We start from the raw sequence: 20,243 nt of genomic DNA, 5'->3' as shown, positions 1-20,243 counted from the left end.
GCACAAAAACGAGTGGGGCAAGAGGCACAAGGGCACAACAACGAGTGGGGCAAACGGCAGAATGGCAAAATAACGAGTGGGGAAAGGGGCACAAAGGCACAACAACGAGTGGGGCAGAGGGCAGAATGGCACAAAAACGAGTAGGGCAAGGGGCACAAGGGCACAACAACGATTGGGGCCGAGGGCAGAATGGCACAAAAACGAGTGGAGCAAGGGGCACAAGGGCACAACAACGAGTGGGGCAGAGGGCAGAATGGCACAAAAACGAGTGGGGCAAGGGGCACAAGGGCACAACAACGAGTGGGGCAGAGGGCAGAATGGCACAAAAACGAGTGGGGCAAGGGGCACAAGGGCACAACAACGAGTGGGGCAGAGGGCAGAATGGCACAAAAACGAGTGGGGCAAGAGGCACAAGGGCACAACAACGAGTGGGGCAAACGGCAGAATGGCAAAATAACGAGTGGGGCAAGGGGCACAAAGGCACAACAACGAGTGGGGCAGAGGGCAGAATGGCACAAAAACGAGTGGGGCAAGGGGCACAAGGGCACAACAAAGATTGGGGCAGAGGGCAGAATGGCACAAAAACGAGTGGGGCAAGGGGCACAAGGGCACAACAACGATTGGGGCAGAGGGCAGAATGGCACAAAAACGAGTGGGGCAAGGGGCACAACAACGAGTGGGGCAGAAGGCAGATTGGCACAAAAACGAGTGGGGCAAGGGGCACAAGGGCACAACAACGATTGGGGCAGAGGGCAGAATGGCACAAAAACGAGTGGGGCAAGGGGCACAAGGGCACAACAACGAGTGGGGCAGAGGGCAGAATGGCACAAAAACTAGTGGGGCAAGGGGCACAAGGGCACAACAACGAGTGGGGCAAGTGGCACAAGGGCACAACAACGATTGGGGCAGAGGGCAGAATGGCACAAAAACGAGTGGGGCAAGGGGCACAAGGGCACAACAACGAGTGGGGCAGAGGGCAGAATGGCACAAAAGCGAGTGGGGCAAGGGGCACAAGGGCACAACAACGAGTGGGGCAGAGGGCACAAGGGCACAACAACGAGTGGGGCAAGGGGCACAAGGGCACAACAACGATTGGGGCAGAGGGCAGAATGGCACAAAAACGAGTGGGGCAAGGGGCACAAGGGCACAACAACGAGTGGGGCAGAGGGCAGAATGGCACAAAAACGAGTGGGGCAAGGAGCACAAGGGCACAACAACGATTGGGGCAGAGGGCAGAATGGCACAAAAACGAGTGGGGCAAGGGGCACAAGGGCACAACAACGAGTGGGGCAGAGGGCAGAATGGCACAAAAACTAGTGGGGCAAGCGGCACACGGGCACAACAACAAGTGGGGCAGAGAGCAGAATGGCACAAAAACGAGTGGGGCAAGGGGCACAAGGGCACAACAATGATTGGGGCAAAGGGCAGACTGGCATAAAAACGAGTGGGGCAAGGGGCACAAGGGCACAACAACGAGTGGGGAGGAGGGCAGAATGGCACAAAAACAAGTGGGGCAAGGGGCACAAGGGCACAACAACGAGTGGGGCAGGGGGCACAAGGGCACAACAACGATTGAGGCAGAGGGCAGAATGGCACAAAAACGAGTGGGGAAAGGGGCACAAGGGCACAACAACGAGTGGGGCAGAGGGCAGAATGGCACAAAAACGAGTGGGGCAAGGGGCACAAGGGCACAACAACGAGTGGGGCAAGGGGCACAAGGGCACAACAACGATTGGGGCAGAGGGCAGAATGGCACAAAAACGAGTGGGGCAAGGGGCACAAGGGCACAACAACGAGTGGGGCAGAGGGCAGAATGGCACAAAAACGAGTGGGGCAAGGGGCACAAGGGCACAACAACGAGTGGGGCAGAGGGCAGAATGGCACAAAAACGAGTGGGGCAAGGGGCACAAGGGCACAACAACGAGTGGGGCAGAGGGCAGAATGGCACAAAAACGAGTGGGGCAAGGGGCACAAGGGCACAACAACGAGTGAGGTAGAGGGCAGAATGGCACAAAAACGAGTGGGGCAAGGGGCACAAGGGCACAACAACGATTGGGGCAGAGGGCAGAATGGCACAAAAACGAGTGGGGCAAGGGGCACAAGGGCACAACAACGAGTGGGGCATAGGGCAGAATGGCACAAAAACGAGTGGGGCAAGGGGCACAAGGGCATAACAACGAATGGGGCAAGGGGCACAAGAGCACAACAACGATTGGGGCAGAGGGCAGAATGGCACAAAAACGAGTGGGGCAAGGGGCACAAGGGCACAACAACGAGTGGGGCAGAGGGCAGAATGGCACAAAAACGAGTGGGGCAAGGGGCACAAGGGCACAACAACGAGTGGGGCAGAGGGCAGAATGGCACAAAAACGAGTGGGGCAAGGGGCACAAGGTCACAACAACGATTGGGGCAGAGGGCAGAATGGCACAAAAACGAGTGGGGCAAGGGGCACAAGGGCACAACAACGAGTGGGGTAGAGGGCAGAATGGCACAAAAACGAGTGGGCCAAGGGGCAAAAGGCCACAAAAACGAGTGGGGCAGAGGGCAGAAGGGCACAAAAAAAACCGAGAGGGTGGCAGTGATGAACCAGAGGGCGCATCGCGGTCTCGCACAAAAAAAACCCCGCAAACACGCAAAGCACCCCGCGAACACGTCAAGAGCCCCGCGAACACGCAAAAATAAAAAAATCTGCAAATTCGCACAAATTCGCAAATTTTGCGGATCACGAATTCGCAAATTCGCGGATCGCGAATTCGCAAAATTCGCCCATGCTTACGTTTTACTCACCTGTTACCTGGAGAGACCTCAGTGCTGCATCTTTCAGCTCACTACTATTCCTGAAAAGTAAATTTAACTGAACTAACAGTAACTTGAATTTCTTTCCATAGGATATCATTGCCTGCTATGTAAAATATATATAAATTAAAAAAATATAAAATAAAAAAAATAGTACAATTTCAATATTTTTAAAAACATTGGTTTTTCAATTTATATTACAAATATGTAATGTGATTTAAAAAATAAAATATCTAAAAATAAATACTTTAAAACAATGTAGTAAATAGTATAAAAAATATAACAATTAATACATTTAAAAATGTTCATTTACAAAACCTTTGAAATTCACTGAAAAAACATAGGTTTCAGCCACGTTATAGTTAGGAATTAGCATTTAAAAAACCTTTGAAATTCACTGAAAAAACCATAGGTTTCGGCCACGTTATAGTTCGGAATTAGCATTTAAAAAACCTTAGAAATTCACCGAAAAAACCATAGGTTTCACACATGTTATAATTAGCTGGACATTTCACTCATACAAAACCATTGAAATTCCTCCATTATAGTTAGTTCAGCTAACTATAACTCGCGCGCCTGTAATGCACTGCTGATGACGTCACATATTACATCACTCATGACATCACTGATGACATCTCAAATGACATCAGTGATGACATCACTGATGACATCATCCTTGTCAAAGAGTGGCAGACCTCCTCTCAGCGTAATCTAACCTTTGATATACACATTCAAAAATAGAAACTAAAAATTTCAAAACAATGGAGATACCAATACCAGTTGCAACAACCTATTCGGTAATTCCAAAATCTACATACACATCCAATCATTCACCAACAGTTCTATATAGTCACTCATACATGTACTCACTCATCATATGTACTCATACACCTATACATCCTGTTACACACCGATACTCATCCATAGAGTTACTCACACACATACTCACACATGCAAATAAACTATCAAACATCCATTTACTTACATATACAGCTATACACACACCACTACACTTACTTCTACAGAAACATACACATACTTACTCTCTTAAAGAATCACTTATAGAAACACATACTTATTTGTACAGGAACTCTTCCAATCTCTCACTCTCACATATACTCACTTATATACATCAATACTCACATATACTAGTTTAAAATATATATACTTACTACTAAAGACACTATTGAGACAGTCATTCACTCATTAACACACCCATACAGACACTCATCCACCCATACAGTCCTGCACACATGCTGTCTTCAAAAAAGATACAGTGAGTCACTCATTCATGCATCTATACGCTAAGTAATATCCCCCACTGAACCATACAGACACTCATATTAATACTCAAAAAACAAACTAATAACTCATATACACACTCATGTAGCTACTCACCAACCCATGCAGCCACTTATACACAAAGTGAGACACTGATACAGATATTTAAATATTTAAACATTACTCGTTAATACATGTATTCACTAAGATACAATTAATAAGTAAGTTATACAATCAATTTTACAAAACAAAACATCTATTTAGACACTTATTTACCCATTTATTCTTCTGTTGACCTTTAGATATACATATATAAAAAATATTTTTTTTTCAGAAAGGCACACATTTACTGGATGGTGTCATCAGTGATGTCATCAGTGATGTCATTTGAGATGTCATCAGTGATGCCATGAGTGATGTCACTGACCATGTCATGAGTGATGTAATATGTGACGTCATCAGCAGTGCATTGCGGGCGCGCGAGTTATAGTTAGCTGAACTAACTATAACGGAGGAATTTCAAGGGTTTTGTATGAGTGAAATGTCCAGCTAACTATAACATGTGTGAAACCTATGTTTTTTTCAGTGAATTTCTAAGGTTTTTTAAATGCTAATTCCGAAATATAACGTGGCTGAAACCTATGGTATTTTCAGTGAATTTCTAAGGTTTTTTAAATGCTAATTCCTAACTATAACGTGGCTGAAACCTATGGTTTTTTCCATGCCCCCGTTATGCTAAAACTCTTAGTGCCGAAGCCTTACATACAGCCTTTCGCCTGGCTTCTCACCCCTAACGCACTACTAGATGCCATATTCAGAGAGGTAATCAGGACAAACATAACGGAATACTTCGACCATAACACAAGCTCAGTCGACTCCGTTGGGATGCTGTGGGAAATGCGTTGACAGAACTTTGTTGTTCATGAAACAAACAAAGCAATAATATATATGTATAGATTAATATTTTCATATCTTGTTACCACTGAAGATAAAGTTGCTGATATAGTTATATATTTAGAAAGCGAGGATAAACTGTAATTGACTAGGTAGGCGACACAGTCAAAAGTTTTTGCCTTTGCTAAAATCATTATTCCTTCCTTCCTTTCCCAATAATTTCCTTATTCAGCTTTTCAGCTTTTATATTTATTGAAGAACATGAATCAAACTATGTAAAATATTATTGTAGCCAAAAACTTAAACACCCCTCTTTATTTTTTTCCTCCTGCCTCCATACCCACCCAGGGCTAAATGCCATTTGCTTATCAGCTAACTTTAACAACAAGTCTTTGTTCGCTTCATGGTGTGGTGGCACAATAGACAAAGAATCCACTACATATATCCTGCCATCATGGCATGACCGTAGGTTCAGAGCCTGGCTTCGTCGATCTGCCTTTCATCATTCTCCGGTCTTAGGTTAGTGTTGCTGAGTTGGTTAAAAAATAATAACAAATAAAAGTGTTTTATTCAGCGTTACGACTCACCTCTTGTTAAAGGTGCGCTTCAAAAATGGAAAAGCTTTATAGTACTGATCAGGAATGAAGTGGTTGTATGGTGTTAGCTCTTATTCGGTTTTTTTGCTTACTGTTCGCTTTTTATTCTAAAGTTCTTTAAATTGGTCACTTATGGACTACACATTATAAAAGATTATCAGTAGCTAAACTTGCATGGAAAACAATAACTGTATTGTATTGCCGCATATATAAATATGGCGCTTATTACCCCTATGTGGGACGCTGAAAGACAGTTCGTGAAGCTGTTTTCTTTTGTTTTACGACGTCAAAAGCCGATAACCGTATTATTTCTCGTGGCAGCTTGAGGAACAGAAGAATTTGAAAATTAAACAGCAGTCAATGTCTGACACCCGGTGGAAGTAAATGGTAATGCTGTTTTCTAATTTTATTTGCCTATTTCAAATAGCGCAGAACACCTACCTACTGAAACAAATAGTCATGTGCTTCAAATTGTAAGGTTTGCCCGGGGCTAATAATCCTTTGCATCATTACACAGTAGAATTGTTTTACTGTATACAAAATGGGCATGGTGGAAGGAATAGAGTGCGTAAATTTCGGGAAAGGCTGTACAAAACGGACCTAGAAAAGTGACACTAACTAAGTGATGTGAAATTTGATTAAGCAAAGTGCATGAAAAAACAGTCTACGGTCGAAGTAGCTGCCGAAAGTCTACACAGTGTCTCCTTGCACTTGTAACAAGAAGGAAAGAAACGTAAGTTTTCAAAGCAGTGTGTCTCCCTCTTTGACCAGTGTAAGAAATAAGTTATCATTAAATATAGGCTGAGCAGGGACATGATTATAGCTCTCATTGAACAAATTGGACCTTCACTTCAGTTCACCACATATGCCATACCAGTGAATGGAAAAGTAGTGGTGGTACTCAGTCTTCTAGGATCTGGGTCATTAAAGAATACATTTGCTTCACAGGATATTGTCTTACAATGTGCATTATCTGCGTTTCTGCCATCTTTCTCAGAGGCTATTGTCAAAAGAATGCCTCAGTGCCTGAATGTTTCCAAAACCTGGAAAGGATTAGCAGCAAGTGAAAGAAAAAACGCTTTATTTCCTCTTAGTGCTGTAGTGTCCTCTCCAGCCCCGGGAGCATGCACATAAAACATGGCACACACGGAGCTCTGCAACACACGCCTTTATTCTACTACATACGATCACATACTCCACGCATTGCACCATGATTTTAATAACCACACCTTAACACCTCCCAGCAGCTTGCGTACTTCCTCCTTAAAGTCCGTCCCAGAACCACGAGGGTCCTACCGCGCATAATCCTAGACATCTTCCCCTTTGTTAAATAAAAAGTACATACAACATTAACATCATATTTCCTTGGGGGCGTGGCCAAGCTGAGCTCCAAAATGGCTGCCTGGTTACGGAGCTCTGCCGGCCGTGTTCAATATCCAATAAATATTCGGCGATTTACCAAAGGAAATCACGCACAACAAGGGTGAAGGTGTGCGGCTAAAGCTGGGGCACACACCGGTGTGATTTGCATATTGCAGCGCCCAAGATTGCCGCCGCTATCAATAGCGTGGTCCCTCGGCCTATTCTGGGCCTGGAGAGCGCGCTACTGTGGAGATCCGGAAGGGCGCCAGCAGTCGCGACTCACCGGCAATCCAGAGCGGACTAACTGAAGCTGGCACGTAGCTGCCAGGAATCAAGGCAGAGTCTGCGGTGGGCAACAGAAGCCTGTGCAGTCGCGACACCCAGAAGCCAGGGGGTAAGCACAAGCCGAATGGTGAGTGGCGGGTTCATGCCTGAATCAGCGATATCTCGTGAGAGCCGGGCGGAGGCTGCAGCAACCACTGCGCGAAGCGCAGCACACACAGCGCAGGGGTGCAGCCTCCACTGAGGCCCTCGGAGTCGGAAGATCATGGAGCGTGGTGGCCCCCTGTGAGCATAGGGTACCTAACGGAGCGAGCCCAGCGCGGTTGTAAAGCTTGACTGAAGCAGCGCCCAGAGAAAGCACAAACCCTGTTGCCGGGCCCTGGAGCAAGGCAGTGTACAGTACTGAAGGGCTGCATTAACCACAGAGAGGCGCATAAGCGCAAGAAAACGAGCTGTTGAAACCGCATGACTACAGTTCCCACAGTCAGGAGCAGGGAGCATATGGGACAAAAAAAAGGGCGAGAGAGAGTGCGGGTGCAACATTCCCTACCCCACAGTGAATTGCAAGGACGCTCCCTGCAGACAGATGAGCGGGGCAAAGCCCGCCATATTGGACCTTGACACAGCAGCGGTTACACTGCAAGCAGAGGGCATGCCCCTAGAGTGGTGGTTGTGCCAAAATCTTGCAGTCACACATGCTAGAGCAGCGCAATACCACATGGGGCCATGCATGGGGAAACCGGACAACAAGCAGGCCAAGCTATGTTTCAATAAACGCTCCACAAGACAACAAGACATGGAATCAGTGCCGCCAACACTAGTGCCAGAAATGCAAATGGTCAACGATCAGGACGCTGATATCAAAGTCATGCTGAGCGAGGTCAAAGTCAGTCTGCGCGCAATAGATTCAGAACTGGACTCCTTTCCGGCACGTATGGATCACTTATCGCAAAATGTGCAGCACGATAATAGGATCACCGCACTGGAGTCAAGAGTCTCGGACTCCGACGATCGCCAGGCAGAAGGGCACGAACAGCCCCTCCACATGGACAAAGTGCTCGATGTAATAAGGGCGTAGAATGAGGACCTCAAAGCGAGGTCACGGAGAAATAACGTATCCATAATCGGAATTCTCGAGACCACAAACATACCGAATATGTAAATATACATCAAAGGGCTCCTAAAAGACCTGTTCGGCATAGATCACTCTGCGATATTCTTGGTAGAACTCGTCCACCGCACCCTTGGCCTCAAGCCCCTCAGATGCTCAACCCCGACCGATACTGGCTTGCCTCTTAAATTACAGGGACAGGGACACTGTTTTCAGGTTGCCATTGCTGTATTCCCTGATTTCACCCAGGCAGTTCAGGAGGGAGTTCATTCCAGCCAAAAAACTGTTCAGAAAGGCAGGCGAACAAATATGCAATGCTCTATACAGCTAAGCTTCGGGTGCAGACTGGAAGCAAGCCCATGATATTCACGGACGCATTGAAGTTTGCCAGACAAAGCACACGTAAACAGTACAGTTAGGGGGGTGAGCACGACACATCACTGTGTGGCCAGCTGAGTGACAATGACTGAACATTTAGAACATAATGTGACCAGCCCAGGTGACCAATACCTACCCTAGAGAACTAGGGGAGACTGGTGCAGGCTGCCGGAATGCGCAGTTGTTGTTACACTATAGCATGTTAGTAAATAGTGTCAATGTATGGAGCTGGGAAACATCGCGCTAAGTTTAATTTTCCTTCCTTTTCTCTCTTTCACCCTCAAAACTGTATCATGTCAAGTTTACTTGGTAGCAAAATGAATGCTCGGCCACCCTGCTGCTTTGCAACAGGGCAACATGCCGGCAACCTCACGTTCCCCCTAGGATAAGTCCCACTAACCCCAAGTTCTTCAGGTGTAAAATGCTGTTTGGGTTGTTAAACTGGGAAACACAACTTGTTTGATGGGGTTGGTGCGGGAGGGGGGAGGGTAGGGAAAAGTTGATGTTACTTTTTGTTCACTACAGTAAGCATCTTGGAAGAAAACACTAACTATAACCCTGTGCAGATGGCTACACAATCTACACACACTCAACAAGAGACACATAGGAGCTTCTGTAACTGGATGCGCCCAATAAAGCTCACCGGGGTGCAACACCTCGGGGTTACTCACTAAGGTTCATAAGCTGGTGCCCAATGTGCATAGATGTCAACACTAACCTGCATTACCCGGAATGTGCGTGGACTGAATGACCATAGAAAAGCCAGACTGGTACAGTCATATCTCACCAGACATGTAGCAGATATATGTCACCAGCAAGAGACCCATCTGAAAGATGCTGCCCACTCTAGACTAACTACCAATAGATGGAGTGAGATATATACCGCTAACTACCCCAGCTACTCATGGGGGGTGGCGATTTTGATTAGATGGGGTATCCCCTGGCAAATGCAGCAAGAGATTAAACACCCAGATGGCTGCTACTTAATAGTGAGGGGCACACTCTTTGATCGGCAGGTCAGTATCACCAACACATACGGCACCAACACTGATGATCCAGAATTCTTCTACCGAGTGTGGCATGAAATTTAGTCTTTGGGGGACGATGCGATTCTGTGGGAAGGTGACTTCAATGTTGTTCTGTCTCTTACGGCAGATAGATAGATATACATATATAAAAAATATTTATTTTTCAGAGAGGCACACATTCACTGGATGATGTCATCAGTGATGTCATTTGAGATGTCATCAGTGATGCCATGAGTGATGTCACTGACCATGTCATGAGTGATGTAATATGTGACGTCATCAGCAGTGCATTGCGAGCGCGCAAGTTATAGTTAGCTGAACTAACTATAACGGAGGAATTTCAATGGTTTTGTATGAGTGAAATGTCCAGCTAACTATAACATGTGTGACACCTATGTTTTTTTCAGTGAATTTCTAAGGTTTTTAAAATGCTAATTCCGAACTATAACGAGGCTGAAACCTATGGTTTTTTCAGTGAATTTCTAAGGTTTTTTAAATGCTAATTCCTAACTATAACGTGGCTGAAACCTATGGTTTTTTCCATGCCCCCGTTATGCTAAAACTCTTAGTGCCGAAGCCTTACATACAGCCTTTCGCCTGGCTTCTCTCCCCTAACGCACTACTAGATGCCGTATTCAGAGAGGAAATCAGGACAAACATAACGGAATACTTCGACCATAACACAAGCTCAGTCGACTCCGTTGGGATGCTGTGGGAAATGCGTTGACAGAACTTTGTTGTTCATGAAACAAACAAAGCAATAATATATATGTATAGATTAATATTTTCATATCTTGTTACCACTGAAGATAAAGTTGCTGATATAGTTATATATTTAGAAAGCGAGGATAAACTGTAATTGACTAGGTAGGCGACACAGTCAAAAGTTTTTGCCTTTGCTAAAATCATTATTCCTTCCTTCCTTTCCCAATAATTTCCTTATTCAGCTTTTCAGCTTTTATATTTATTGAAGAACATGAATCAAACTATGTAAAATATTATTGTAGCCAAAAACTTAAACACCCCTCTTTATTTTTTTCCTCCTGCCTCCATACCCACCCAGGGCTAAATGCCATTTGCTTATCAGCTAACTTTAACAAGTCTTTGTTCGCTTCATGGTGTGGTGGCACAATAGACAAAGAATCCACTACATATATCCTGCCATCATGGCATGACCGTAGGTTCAGAGCCTGGCTTCGTCGATCTGCCTTTCATCATTCTCCGGTCTTAGGTTAGTGTTGCTGAGTTGGTTAAAAAATAATAACAAATAAAAGTGTTTTATTCAGCGTTACGACTCACCTCTTGTTAAAGGTGCGCTTCAAAAATGGAAAAGCTTTATAGTACTGATCAGGAATGAAGTGGTTGTATGGTGTTAGCTCTTATTCGTTTTTTTGCTTACTGTTCGCTTTTTATTCTAAAGTTCTTTAAATTGGTCACTTATGGACTACACATTATAAAAGATTATCAATAGCTAAACTTGCATGGAAACCAATAACTGTATTGTATTGCCGCATATATAAATATGGCGCTTATTACCCCTATGTGGGAAGCTGAAAGACAGTTCGTGAAGCTGTTTTCTTTTGTTTTACGACGTCAAAAGCCGATAACCGTATTATTTCTCGTGGCAGCTTGAGGAACAGAGGAATTTGAAAATTGAACAGCAGTCAATGTCTGACATCCGGTGGAAGTAAATGGTAATGCTGTTTTCTAATTTTATTTGCCTGTTCCAATTAGCGCAGAACACCTACCTACTGAAACAAATAGTCATGTGCTTCAAATTGTAAGGTTTGCCCGGGGCTAATAATCCTTTGCATCATTATACAGTAGAATTGTTTTACTGTATACAAAATGGGCATGGTGGAAGGAATAGAGTGCGTACATTTCGGGAAAGGCTGTACAAAACGGACCTAGAAAAGTGACACTAACTAAGTGATGTGAAATTTTGATTAAGCAAAGTGCATGAAAAAACAGTCTACGGTCGAAGTAGCTGCCGAAAGTCTACACAGTGTCTCCTTGCACTTGTAACAAGAAGGAAAGAAAAGTAAGTTTTCAAAGCAGTGTATCTCCCTCTTTGACCAGTGTAAGAAATAAGTTATCATTAAATATAGGCTGAGCAGGGACATGATTATAGCTCTCATTGAACAAATTGGACCTTCACTTCAGTTCACCACATATGCCATACCAGTGAATGGAAAAGTAGTGGTGGTACTCAGTCTTCTAGGATTTGGGTCATTAAAGAATACATTTGCTTCACAGGATATTGTCTTACAGTGTGCATTATCTGCGTTTCTGCCATCTTTCTCAGAGGCTATTGTCAAAATAATGCCTCAGTGCCTGAAGGTTTTCAAAACCTGGAAAGGATTAGCAGCAAGTGAAAGAAAAACGGCTTAATTTCCTCATAGTCCTGTAGTGTCCTCTCCAGCCCCGGGAGCATGCACATGAAACATGGCACACACGGAGCTCTGCAACACACGCCTTTATTCTATAACATACGATCACATACTCCACGCATTGCACCATGATTTTAATACCAACACCTCGGGCAATAACCACGCCCCACGGCAGTTCGGGGTAAAAGGCTGCTTTATTGGACAGGTAGGCATTACATAATATAATAACATAACATATCATAGCATCAACATTTCCCGATCTAACATCCCTATCCCCTAATCCAATATCCCCCTGTCAACTATTTCCCCACCTTGTTCGGCCTAAACCTCCTCCCCGAGCCTATGTCCCTCTCCTGCCTACCTCTTGACTCCAACTTCTCTCCCCTGCTTCCCTCGGTCCGAACCTATTCCTAATGCCCCCAACCCTTCCTGCCTGTCTTGATTTCCTCCAAATCTGCCACCTGTCCAAGCGACAACAGACAATAAAACATTATGCGTAAGTAACAAAAACATTTTATTTTTTAAAAAACATAAACAAGTGGACCAAAAATAGAGGGTGGGAGGGCGGGTCAAAATGCCTCCGCTCTCCTCCCTGCCGCCTCCAAGTGCGCAGCATGGAATGTTAACATTCCACGCTCGCGCCTAGCCCCTCCTGACCAATTCCAGCAAGCCCACCACCCGCGAGCAGCAGAGGGGCATACCAATGCCCGAAATAGCCCAGGGGCGAACACTCTGCGAGCGTCGCCCCCAGGACCCCATCGGGCAATAACCACGCCCCACGCCAGTTCGGGGTAAAAAGCTGCTTTATTGGACAGGTAGGCATTACATAATATAATAACATAACATATCATAGCATCAACATTTCCCGATCTAACATCCCCATCCCCTAATCCAATATCCCCCTGTCAACTATTTCCCCACCTTGTTCGGCCTAAACCTCCTCCCCGAGCCTATGTCCCTCTCCTGCCTACCTCTTGACTCCAACTTCTCTCCCCTGCTTCCCTCTGTCGGGACCTATTCCTAATGCCCCCAACTCTTCCTGCCTGTCTTGATTTCCTCCAAATCTGCCACCAGGAAAAACCCTATCACAGGTGTTTTTTCTGCCCCCCCCCACCCCATAGGTCAATTGCTGTAATAGAACAAACCTATATGTAAAAAACCTCTGTCGCCAAACAGGAGAAATAGTTATTGCAGCTGGAAAACCAGGCATAAGCATGAAAAAACATTTTTTTATCCAATACTGTCTTCAAACAGTAAACAGCTCTATCATATAAGAATATATAGAAAAACTATCACCCTAATAAAATTCTGAAATAGAAACATATTGAGCTACTAATGGAAGAAACAGTTTAAAACGTCTTTAAAGTTTGAACGAGAAAAAGAGGTGGGGGGTAGGGAGGATGGGTGGGTAGAAAAAACAAGGGCAGAGAAAAGGCGGAAACGGGAATAGGGACGGAGACGCAGAAAAGGTGAAGTGTAAAAACAGCTTGCTGAACCAATACGTGTGTTAATATACTGTCGCTACACAGCACCAATTCAACACCAAGGATTTATGCTTAAAATTCCAGCAATCAGTTCCCGAATGCTTAGCAGATAAATCTCATTATCAATAAAAGAGAGGTGCACCCCATCATGCCTGAAAAACTGAAAATCTGCTCTGTTAATATCATCATGCTCTAACCAATAAATACGATTTATAAAACAAAAACGTTGCAAATCCCTGTTTACTTTTCTCCGTGCCCGTTCCACAGCCGTGTAACTATCCGCCCCTCTCCATACTCTCCTGGGCAGTAGTGCCGTCAAAATGAGCTGGCAATTGGGTCATGTTTTCAATAGAATTTCAAGGTCAGTTTTCATGTCAATCAGCAAACCCAAACCAGATAATTGGACCAAGTCATTTTCTCCCAGGTGAATCAAAAGGAAGTCCGGCATGGTTTTAAAAGAAAACTCACTTATCAGTGGGAGTAACTGGCCCCATTTCATCCCACTTTTGCCCCACCACAAAAAGGCAATTGCATTGGACGAAAAACCCAAGTTCCTGCCAAAATGTCGCTTTTCCGCCTGTGTAGCTGCCCACTTGATGAATGAATAGCCAATGAGCCATACTTGCTTGCGAGAAATGCCACCACCTGAAAAGAAAAAACAATTGTGATGCTTTAAATGGCGAGCCATCTTGATGACGAAAAATAAGATGGAAAATGCACCTCCAATGGTTAAAAATTCAGACCAAGCTTGTATGGGGCAGAGAAGTCCTCCTATGGCCTGCAACATTACCTTGGAACCCGTACCTGCCTGATCAGTTTTGGAGTGCTCCAGGTAAATTTCAATATGTGACTGAGATCGTGATACATGTGTGGTTCTCAAATCATCATTTACTGCAGTACCCAAGAGCTCTGACACCCTGAAAGCCCCAAAAAAGAGCCATACCATGCACAATTTCGATAATCGGAACTCACATTCAGAAAAACAAATCTTGGGGAGGACAGATAGGATCTTTGATAATAATTTTAATGATATAGGGTCTCTCTGGTAGGAACCCTGCTTCAGTTGCTTAGACCAACCTTGAAGCATTCTCTTACCAATTTCACCTGCTGATGGTTCGTAAACCCAGAAAATGTTTCCATAAAAGGAAATACCTGCCAATTTGCCAGCTATACTTGTGGAAGAAACGTGTTTCTTGATGTTAAACATAATAAATCGCACTACATCCTCCCTACGCTGTCGTAAACTCAATCCAGTGTGAGATCTAAACATGCCACCTGAATCTAAAAATTCCAGCCAAGCGCTTCCGTAAGCCAATTTGGTGCTTTTTGCAAGAGAGTTCTCGACGAGCTGACAAGCATTCCTATCCACAGAGTCCATAGCTCGCTGGGAATGAGAGTCTTCTGCAAATCCGCTCCCTGCGCCAAACCACGGAATCTCTCCCACTGAAAACGAGACAGGGCATCCACGATATTATTGTCCATGCCAGCAATGTGCTTAACCTTGAAGACAATATTAAGCTGTAAACATCCAAGCATAAATATATAAATATCTGCAGCAGTTTCAACATCTGTTTATCTTTCGCTTTCTGGCCATTGAGTAAATCTACCACGGGCTTGTTGTCAACATTGAATAGCACTGTCTTATTGGCTAATTTGTGACCCCATATTTTAAGATTTGATTTGCATATAGCCATGTCTGACCTGGGGTGCTGTGGAGTGCAAACAAAAAAACGATGGATTTAGGCCCAGATCTCTGTACTGGGGTGAATGTATGACATTGTTCTGCATTCTGTCCATCAATTGTTGTTTTTGCATTTGTCACCCCGAGTGGGATGGGTATACTCAGACGTGAGTCCCATGCTCTCCACACCACTGGAGTCAAGCTATCCAGGCTGATGAAGGCTGGTAGCCAGAAAACGGTCCTTGGATGCTTGATTCCAGTCCAGGAAAGACATGGCTTGGCAGTTCGGGCTGGACTGTTCCCATGAGGCACAGGGTCAAGGTTGATTTGCATATAGCCATGTCTGACCTGGGGTGGTGTGGAGTGCAAAAAAAAAAAAAAACGATGGATTTAGGCCCAAATCTCTGTCCTGGGGTGAATGTATGACATTGTTCTGCATTCTGTCCATCAATTGTTGTTTTTCCATTTGTCACCCCGAGTGGGATGGGTATGCTCAGACGTTAGTCCCATGCTCTCCACACCACTGGAGTCAAGCTATCCAGGCTGATGAAGGCTGATAGCCAGAAACCGGTCCTTGGATGCTTGATTCCGGTCCAGGAAAGACATGGCTTGGCAGTTCGGGCTGGACTGTTCCCATGAGGCAGAGGGTCAAGGCTGATTTGCATTTAGCCATGTCTGACCTGGGGTGGTGTGGAGTGCAAAAAAACCGATGGATTTAGGCCCAGATCTCTGTACTGGGGTGAATGTATGACATTGTTCTGCATTCTGTCCATCAATTGTTGTTTTTGCATTTGCCACCCCGAGTGGGATGGGTATGCTCAGACGTGAGTCCCATGCTCTCCACACAACTGGAGTCAAGCTATCCAGGCTGATGAAGGCTGATAGCCAGAAACCGGTCCTTGGATGCTTGATTCCGGTCCAGGAAAGACATGGCTTGGCAGTTCGGGCTGGACTGTTCCCATGAGGCACAGGGTCAAGGCTGATTTGCATATAGCCATGTCTGACCTGGGGTGGTGTGGAGTGCAAAAAAAAAAACGATGGATTTAGGCCCAGATCTCTGTACTGGGTGTGAATGTATGACATTGTTCTGCATTCTGTCCATCAATTGTTGTTTTTGCATTCCCCATATTTTAAGAGCCACTATAAGTGGAAAGAATTCCAAAAAGGCAATGTTCTTCTTTTTGGCAAACCAGAGTTCCAGCCATTTCTCAACACACCACTTACCATCCAAGAATAGGCCAAAACCATGAGCACCAGAAGCATCAGAAAAAAGTTGTAGTTGCCAGAAAAATGTGTCATCCATGGACCAAAGCGTGATACCATTGAAATCTGATAGGAACGTTGACCAAATCTCAAAATCTGCTCTCATATGCGCTGAAACCCTAATTCTGTGGTGAGGGAGTCGCAAACCTGACATGGAGAAACCCAGCCTCCTGCAAAAAGACCTGCCAGCACGGATGACCTTGCATGCGAAATTTAAATGCCCCAGCAGGCATTGTGCTTCTAGTAAAGTCAGTTTTTGCGCACCGCGTGCCTTGCCCAAAAGCCCTGTGATTTCAACATATTTCTTGTTAGGAAGCCTAGCCTGCATTTTTATAGTGTCTATCTCAATGCCAAGATATGTCAGGCAACAACAAGGGCCTTCCGTTTTATCCTCTGCTAAGGGTACTTCCAATGTATCTGCAAGAAACTTGAAATCCCGCAAAGCATATTCGCATTGAGGGGAGAGGTGTGGCGCCGCGGCCAGGGCGACTGACTCTGGAATCTGGGGATCACGGTTCGATCCCTGGCTCCGGCGGCAGGTCAGCCCAGCACCATGTGACTCTGGGCATTAGCTCGCTTAATCTTCCCGACGGCCCCCAGCGCCTAGAGACCCTTACGGGTGATTGTGCGCTTTACAAATGTGGACTTTACTTTACTTTATTGAGGGGAATTTGCTGCACCTACGAAAAGAAAATCATCCAGGTAGTGTGTAATGCTCGAATGTCCCGTCTGATGGATAAAACACCAATGCAAAAAAGAACTGACCCTCAAACAGTTTACAAGAAATTGCACATCCCATAGGTAGAGTCTTGTCGACAAAATATTGCCCTTCAAAAAATATGCCTAGTAATGAAAATTCCAATGGATGCACTGGCAACAACCGAAAAGCAGATTTAATGTCACATTTGGCCAACTGTGCCCTCTCTCCTGTGTCCCTAATGATAGCGAAAGCCATATCCACTGATTCAAAGTGTACCATGGAGTCCTCTTTAGAAATTAAATCATTAACTGAGGACCCTTGTGGCCATGATAAATGTTGAATCATCCTGAACTCACCTTCAGCTTTCTTGGGCACAACCCCCAGCGGAGACACAATCAAATTTGCTAAAGGGCAATGATCAAAAGGACCTGCCATCTGGCCTTCTTGAACTTCCAACAACAATTTTTGTCTAACTATGGGGCTCATTAGGATGGCGGACGGAGGAGCTACCGCGGCCCTGGAGTACGCGGAAAATGCCTTTTCCGTGTCCGCCTGCCTCGGACACTCCGTCCGCCATATCAGGATAGGAAACAGTGTCAAATTTCCGTCCGCGACGGAAAAGCACGCACCGCCGCCCAACTACACCCGACCACGCGGCGGACGGAACACATCCTGAGACTCCGCCGTACGTACTGACGTCTAAGACCGTCCCCCAAATCAAGATGGCGGAAATTACACATAAAACCGCAGCGGAAAAACAAGCTGTCTGAACACGGCGGATTCCCCACAGCGAAGAAAAGATACATAGCAGAGATACCCACCACAAGCTGCTCGCCACCATGGACCCAGCGCTACACGCTTTCCCGATGCTCTTCGCGATCCACCACGTCCTAGTCTTGGCCCACCATGGACGCCGACGCAGGTAAGGCACAAACCCTTGGCTGCATGGAGGGGAATACCTGCAAGGGTCGTGACGTAGGGAGGGGGAGTGTCATGTTACCGAAACCACTGATGAGAAGCAAATAGAAATACTCATTTGTAGTACGCAAGCATGAATGACAACGACAAACCACGAGACATGATTGACTACCTTTATTGCACATAATAGGGGTATAATCACAGTGTATGCGTGAGCATGGGCAAAGTGGGCACCAGAGCATGAACATCAGAGGCAGCACGTGAGAGGGCAGAATGCAGTATTACAGCATCAACAGGGCATTGTGCCCAACTGAGCAGGTACATCAGAGGCAGTAAACGAGAGGGCAGAATGCAGTATCACAGCATCAACAGGGCATTGTGCTTAACAGAGCAGGTACATCATTGGCAGTAAACGAGAGGGCAGAATGCAGTATCAGAACAGCAACAGGGCATTGTGCCCAACAGAGCAGGTACATCATTGGCAGTAAACGAGAGGGCAGAATGCAGTATCACAGCATCAACAGGGCATTGTGCTTAACAGAGCAGGTACATCATTGGCAGTAAACGAGAGGGTGGAATGCAGTATCAGAACAGCAACAGGGCATTGTGCTTAACAGAGCAGGTATATCATTGGCAGTAAACGAGAGGGCAGAATGCAGTATCAGAACAGCAACAGGGCATTGTGCTTAACAGAGCAGGTACATCATTGGCAGTAAACGAGAGGGCAGAATGTAGTATCAGAACAGCAACAGGGCATTGTGCTTAACAGAGCAGGTACATCAGAGGCAGTAAACGAGAGGGCAGAATGTAGTATCAGAACAGCAACAGGGCATTGTGCCCAACAGAGCAGGTACCTCATTGGCAGTAAACGAGAGGGCAGAATGCAGTATCAGAACAGCTACAGGGCATTGTGGACAACAGAGCAGGTACATCAGAGGCAGCACATCAGAGGGGCTAAGTGCATCAACAGTCCATAGCACTGAACATGTCCATCAGAGGCAGCACGTGAGAGGGGCTAAGTGCATCAACAGTCCATAGCACTGAACATGTCCATCAGAGGCAGCACGTGAGAGGGGCTAAGTGCATCAACAGTCCATAGCACTGAACATGTCCATCAGAGGCAGCACGTGAGAAGGGCTAAGTGCATCAACAGTCCATAGCACTGAACATGTCCATCAGAGGCAGCACATCAGAGGGCAGAATGCAGTATCAGAACAGCAACAGGGCAATGTGGACTACAGAGCAGGTACATCAGAGGCAACACATCAGAGGGCACAATGCAGTATCAGTACAGCAACAGGGCATTGTGCTTAACAGAGCAGGTACATCAGAGGCAGTAAATGAGAGGGCAGAATGCAGTATCAGAACAGCAACAGGGCATTGTGGACAACAGAGCAGGTACATCATTGGCAGTAAACGAGAGGGCAGAATGCAGTATCAGAACAGCAACAGGGCATTGTGCCCAACAGAGCAGGTACATCATTGGCAGTAAACGAGAGGGCAGAATGCAGTATCAGAACAGCAACAGGGCATTGTGCCCAACAGAGCAGGTACATCATTGGCAGTAAACAAAAGGGCAGAATGCAGTATCAGAACAGCAACAGGGCATTGTGCTTAACAGAGCAGGTACATCAGAGGCAGTAAACGAGAGGGCAGAATGCAGTATCAGAACAGCAACAGGCCATTGTGGACAACAGAGCAGGTACATCAGAGGCAGCTCAAGTACGTGTCCCAACCAACCCGTCCCAGGGACCACAACAGTGCAAGGCTGTTCTCAATGGACAATGGACACACCATGTGAAATAACATGTGAGTGAAGTGATCAGCACCTCACATCACAGAATCAGGTGGACTGCGTGAACTACCTGCCTCGGACACACTGCCAGCACCAGAAACAGGAGTGTGAGACACAGCCACAGCCCGAGTGACAGACACATGGGCCACAGACCCAGACACACTGCCAGCACCAGAAACAGGAGTGTGAGACACAGCCACAGCCCGAGTGACAGACACATGGGCCACAGACCCAGACACACTGCCAGCACCAGCAACAGGAATGTGAGACACAGCCACAGATGT

This window comes from Lissotriton helveticus, chromosome 4_1 (genome assembly GCF_964261635.1).
Source record: "Lissotriton helveticus chromosome 4_1, aLisHel1.1, whole genome shotgun sequence".
In the NCBI taxonomy this organism is placed as follows: Eukaryota; Metazoa; Chordata; class Amphibia; order Caudata; family Salamandridae; genus Lissotriton; species Lissotriton helveticus.
The sequence above is the reverse complement of the archived record's forward strand: the minus strand, read 5'-3'. Positions refer to the sequence as shown.